This window comes from Rattus norvegicus, chromosome 6, assembly GCF_036323735.1.
Source record: "Rattus norvegicus strain BN/NHsdMcwi chromosome 6, GRCr8, whole genome shotgun sequence".
NCBI classification, from domain to species: Eukaryota; Metazoa; Chordata; class Mammalia; order Rodentia; family Muridae; genus Rattus; species Rattus norvegicus.
The window spans coordinates 33,224,351-33,230,868 of NC_086024.1; the positions used below are offsets into that span (position 1 = coordinate 33,224,351).

Below are 6,518 nucleotides of genomic sequence, written 5' to 3' on the forward strand. Positions count from 1 at the left end.
AATATAATACCCTAACTTCTCTGATGCAGAAATAAGATATAAAATTAGGAAGTGGGCCTTCATGGAGGATGTCAGCTAAAACCTCATTCCAAATGTCACTTCCAGATAGAATTCCTTGCTTTACTATACATTTTCTATGCCCTTTGGAAGAGCTAGACCCTGTTTTGTTTAAGACCCCACCACCACCATTGGTACAGTGCTCAGCACTCAGAGACACTCATTAAGTCTTTGTTACATAAACATAATCACCCTAGCATCTCAATGCCGTAACCTCTTCCTACATTTTATACTTCACGATCTTTTCCCCTTTTAAACCAACTAATTTTGTCTTCAACACACTGCATGGTCACTCAAAATACTACAGATGGCCTGGCAGGACTAGGGCACAGAGGCCTTGAACAAGAAGCATGGAATGTTAGCCCTGCATAGAGCTCATCCTTACTTAGGTTCACTTCCCACACGGCGGAAGAAAGACAAGTTGAGAAAAGCCTGCTTTCCCCCCAACCTATGGGAGAAACTGAGGCCGAGGGAGGCAGAATAATTCATCCAGGTCCTCTCTGTTTCGCAGTGGTAGAGTTAGAAGTCATTAGGAATTTTTAGAAAGATGCTAAGCAAGGCAGGATTTAGTCAGGGCTCTGCCACATACACATCACTTGGGTAACGTATGGGCCTCATCTTCCTTTGGTAACAATGAGTAACCCACCTTCTTCACACAGTTTGCCCATTCTAGCACTCAATGATAAGAGGCTGACCCAGAAAAGAATATATTGAGTAGAAAAACGTAATGGTTTCCTTCTCTATCCTCCAGAGTGGACACAGCAGAGATGATTATAAGACAATGAACATTTCTATTGCTTACTTTTTCCTTTCTAATTTTAAAGGCATTTTTAAATGCTATTTTTATGAGTATGGGTGTTTTGCCTGCACGTGTCTCTGCACCATATGCATGCAGTGCCCATGGGAACCAGAAGAGGGTGTCAGATTTTCTGGAATTGAAGTTACAAATGGTTTTCAGGCACTATAGGAGTGCTGGGAGTTGAAGTGGGGGTCCCCTGTAACAACAGATCTCTTAAAAACAGTAACAACAGTGCTCTTAACTACTGAGCCATCTCTCCAGCCCCAGGTTATTTTTCTTAGAGTCAATTTTGAAAGTAAAGATAATAATTTTAATTTAAAAGGCACTTCAACAACATTAATTCTTAAGTCTCTCATATATATGTTATCTGATAATACACGTGCGCACACACACCACACACACACACACATACACAGATACACACCACATATTTTTCCTTCCTTGTCACCCAGCCTGCCCATCAGTCAGCCCGCAGAGAGGAGCACCTAGAGACCCAGGAAGCCAGGACAAGGGAGCCCCAAATCAGATGGATTCTGAGACACTTTTCCCCTTCCCTCAGGCTGAGATATTCTGCCATCTGTTTTGATTAAACCTTTCAAAATTCAACTTGTGTTTTTCCTTCCATTCCTTTGAAACCTCCTTTAATTCGAGAGTCTTCAGGCTTTCTTCTTACACTAACCCACCATCTGGTGCTTCTATTAAAAAAAAAAAAAAGAAGAAGAAGAAGAAGAAGAAGCAAGAGAAAACACATACAACAAACACTCTGAGTTCCTTGGAAGAAAGGTATAATGATGGGGCTAATTTATTCCCACAGTGAGGCCCATTACTATTTCCATGGCAACAGACTGTGATGTTCTGAACATGGGACTTTGTGATCTTCACAAGAACAGAATGGCAAAAGGCCCTGTTCAGACTCTTTGTCCTTATGGATTCTTGGGGCAGTCACCCTTGGTGGCTTCCAAGTGCCTACAGAATTAAGTCCAAAGGACATAGCATAGCATTCAAGGTCCTTCTCAGTGTGGTCCAGTGACCCCAGACTCATCTGCCAGCCTCAGGGGTTATGGGTGTCTGGTCCTTTTCTCCTTCTTCAATTGTCCTTATTGTCTCTATCATAAACTCTCTTTTCTCCATGCTCTTGCCTCTACTGTCTCCTCTCCTCACAACATCCTCCTCCCTAGCTCCTCCCTCCTTCTTTTTTTTTCCTTTTTTTTTTTCCTTTTGCTTCTTGATCTAACAAATTCCTCTTTGTTGTAAAGATTAAGCCGGAATGTTACTTCTTCTACAGACTCCTCCACGGATCGCCCAGGCGATAACAAACCTCTTTTCCGTCCTGCAAGCATTTTGCTCAATCAGATATAATGACACCTAAGATCTTGGACTATTGCTGGCTCACAGCACCTTCAATTGGATTGGATTCAGTGCTCTCGTAATGCACGGCAGTTTCACACTTGCCGGGCACCTCAGTTATTTCACATGAATTCTTGAGGACTCTGAGGCAAAGTGGCATCTTCAACCTATTTTCCTGTAGCAACTCTAAAGTCTGTCAATGATCAGGACAACAGAGTCAGAACTGTACCTGCAGGATAGGAAGAAGATAGACTTTAGGGTCAGGGCTATCGGGGTCCTGATTATGGGACCCCTCTAGTTTCCCTTTCTTCCCCTATGGAATGGTAAGAGAGAAAATGAGATTCTGTATGTGAAGGTGTTTGGCATTTATTAGATACCCAAGTCTTCTTCTTCCTTCTCCTTCGAATTTCATCTAGTAACATTTAGGAACAAGGTATTTCCTTCTGGTTCTGTTGTCACAATTTCTATATGATGCTGGAGCACTGGTGGCCAAACAAGTAAATGTTTCAGTCTTGACTAGAAAACAAAAGTCCACCTTCATTCCTGTGTGTAACCTAGTTTGATGGAAGCTACCAGATGCAGCTGTTGCAAAGGCTGGATGAACCAGTGTATGAATGCATGGAGCTCTTTAGCAGTGTTGGAGACACCTTGAGCGCTCAGGATGCTGTAATGACACACTCATCCTCATTGTTAGCATTATTATTTTCGTCATTTCTTGTGTGACAGAACAATAGGCCCTGGGAGGATTGCAGAGATTGTCAAGACAGCCTCACGACACCGTCCTCGCAATTTTCTTACCAGGGCCTGTTGGTGGCCACCATCATCCGTGCAGTCATTTCCTTCCACATGACTGTGGGCTTGAGTGAGATGGGCTTCTGTGCCTTATCTGTGGGCTTCCTAGTGGGTCAGCCTGAGGAAAACATTGCAGAAGATGGGTCAGCAGAACGCCAAGTGGCTTGCTTTTTCCTCTCCGTGAAAAGGGAACTCATACCAAAGTAGAACTCACGGGCCTTAGGCTCTCTCATCACCAAGACATTAATCTTCGGTAGTGGAGTGTTGACTGGGAAGAACCAGGTTCATGAAGGTTGTGTGTGTTGAACTGAGCTTGTTTTGGGCACTAAGGATTGAACCCAGGCTTTGTCTATGCTGCACAAGCCCTCTACCCTGAGCTGTGCCCTCCCTCAAACATTGGATATTTTTGCTGCTGCTGTTCCTCCTCCTCCTCCTCTTCCTCTTCCTCTCCTTCTCCCTCTTCCTCTTCCTCCTCCTCTTCCTCTTCTTCTCCTTCTTCCTCTGCCTCCTCCTCCTCTTTCTCTTGCTCCCCTCCTCCCCCTCTTTCTTTCCTCTTCCCCCTCCTCCTTTGATATTATTTTTCTTTTTGAGACATGATTTCACTATGCAACCATGGCTGGCCTGGAACAAACTTTGTAAACCAGATTAACCTCACAGAGATCCTCATGCCTCTACCTTCCAAAATGCTGGGATTAAAGGTGTATGCCACTAGCCCTGGCCTCCTTTGGTATTCTATTTTACTGAGCCAGGTTTCATAACCCAGGCTAACCTCAGACTCACTATATAGCTGAGCTTGGCAGCTCTATATAATGAGCAGGTTGCTCTGCTTATCCTCCCAAGGGCTGGACTTACCAGTGTGAGCTATCGTGTACCAGCGTAAGGTTCCTCAGTGGAAATAAACAATTCCCAGATTAAGAAACAGACTCAATTCTTGATCTCTGGAAGATGGAGGGTGAAGTCTAAAGAAAATGTGCCTGGAAAACATCAGCTAGGCACCAAGCAGAGCCCCTGCTGGATGGTCTCCTGGGACTGTCACTCCTATTTATCCAGCTATTTTTTTTATTAATTACCAATCTGATATCTAGTTCACTGTTGAACTAAGCAACACCTAGGTGCCCTATTATCAGCAGCAAATGAGTCCCAAGACTTGAAAACCCTGATAGTGCACACACACACACACACACACACACACACACACACTCACACACACATTCACACATACACATACACTCACACACACACACATACACACACTTTCTCCTCTCTCTCTCTCTCTCTCTCTCTCTCTCTCTCACACACACACACACACACACACACAAAATGGAGTTGAAAACATTCACCTTTTACATAGAGCACTTTACAACTTTTTCTGGCCTATTTAAAACATTAACATCTCCAGTTTTGCTCTTTGTTCATTGTTAAGTAAAATACTGGTTTCTTATATACACGCATGTTGATATCGACACTGTCAATCTGATCACAGAAACAGCTAAATTATTGACCAATCAACAGGCAGGTAGCGAACACAGTATGGATACAACTCGACAAAAGACTAATTCACATTCATGTGTGATAGAATAACACAGTGCTAATTTCACAATGCTACTCAGAATGGCATGCAATTTAAAACTCACGAATTTATTTCTGGAATTTTCTACTTAATATTTTTGGACTAAGGTTGACCTTGGGTACCTGAAACCATAGAGAGTGAAGTTGCAGATAAAGGGGAACTATTGTACCATGAAATCCGGTTTAGCAACCTGCACCACTCCACCACCACCGCGCCGCCACCACCACCACCACCATCCCATTACCTAAACAACCACAGACTATTAGGACATTCTTCCCTCCAGATTAAAAAAAAAAAACAAAAAAAGGTGATTTAGCATTAGAGTAATTTATCCTAATGGCACTTACTTAAAGTGGCAGAGGAAGGATTTAAGTTTAAATTCAAGTTGCTGGGACATTAGACCCCACGCTCTTTCTACAATGCATCCCAGAACTGCCAAGATCACCCGAAGACATCCCAAAATGCACCACGAGTGCTCGAGCACCACGGGGTCTAGGTGTGGGCTTTGTTTTCTTGATTTCTCAACATGTTCGGTTAGAATTGGGCTAACTTTTCTCTGGCTTTTCCTCTGGCCCTCTCTTGGATTGTGGCCTCTGGTCTGGGTCTGTTTAGGAACAGGCTTGGTCCCCAGTGTTCAGGGTGGGCAAAAGGTCCCAGGGAGGGGTTTGTGGTAAGTTCTTCGACACCCTCCCTTTTAGAACTCCCCCCCCCGCCCCCCTCCTCTCCTTTCTTTGGAGTTCCCCCCACCCCCGGCTGCTCGGGTGGGGGTGGGGGGCATTTGTTCTGACTTACTACACACTTTGAGCTCTTCTGACTCCTCTCCCTGCTGGTGTTCTTCCAACCCCAGTCAGTCCAATGTGGGTGCCCTTTCCCAGCTGCCCAGACCCGTTCAGATGTGCTTGGTTCAGCCCTAAATGACACCAAGATTCATTAGTAAATTGAACACACACACAAGAATCAAACACTACCCAGCAACCAACAGGGCTCAGGCAAGTTGTGGACTGCGTTGAAGCCAAGATTAATGTGCAAACGCCATTAGAATTAATGAACTACTTTGCATTCAACCGTTTCATCCCCTTTTACATGGGTTGTTCTGATTGTTAAAGTTTGTTTTTTTTTAAGTTAAGAAGCTTATTGGAAGTTAAATGGTGGGTATAAGTTTTAAAGTTGACCATGGGTTTAAAAGAAATACATTTTCTTTCACCAGCATTTTATATAACTACGTAAAATATGCATCCCTGCTTGAGGATCTTTAAATTTTCATGTTTATCAAAAATTAAGAAATAGGCATGAATTTAGCTACTTAAATAAACAACCCTTCTCTGCTCTCACGGAGTAAACTCTAGGTGTTTCTTCAAGGATGTGAAAGTGGCCCAAGTTCATTCGACTGCTCCCAATTCCCATTTTAAGTGCTGTACCATATAGTAGTCCCATTTCAAGGAAGCATTTTGCATCTGGTAAAATTTTGCTTCTCACAGTCAGCTAGAGAGCAGAGCCGCCTTCTCACAGTGAAGACTGTCTTGTCCCTTCTGGTCACTTGGATCACTCTTGGACAACTTCAGTTTCGAGTACTTAACAATTTTCTATGAGATGGTTTTGTGTGTGTGTGTGTGTGTGTGTGTGTGTGTGTGTGTGTGTGGTTGTATGTGTGTGTGTTTGTGTGTGTGTGGTTATATGTGTGTGTCTGAGTGTGTTTGTATGTGTGTGTGTGGTTGTATGTGTGTGTGAATGTGTGTGTGTGTGTGTGTGTGGTTTTGGGTGTGTGTGGTTTCGTGTGTGTATGATTGTATATGTATGTGGCTTTGTGTGTGTGTATGATTGTATATGTGTGTGTATGTGTGTAGTTTTGTGTGTGTGTATGTGGTTGTGTGTGTTTTGTGTGTGTGCATGTGGTTGTGTGTGTGGTTGTATGTGTGTGTGGTTGTGTGTGTGTGTGGTTGTGTGTGTGGTTGT

The 6,518-nt window shown here is 43.5% G+C and overlaps 1 protein-coding gene across 1 annotated transcript in view; it reads right to left on the minus strand.

The window, feature by feature from the left end:
- Positions 1-5,479, minus strand: part of Ncoa1 (nuclear receptor coactivator 1) — a 277,740-nt gene extending 272,261 nt beyond the window's left edge. Inside the window, exons 1-2 of the mRNA XM_039112177.2 lie at positions 5,358-5,479; positions 3,002-3,113 (exon numbers count right to left, since the gene is read on the minus strand). The gene's annotated coding sequence lies outside the window, so the exon portion shown is untranslated. The remainder of the gene's footprint in view (positions 1-3,001; positions 3,114-5,357) is intronic.
- Positions 5,480-6,518: the final 1,039 nt, after the last annotated feature.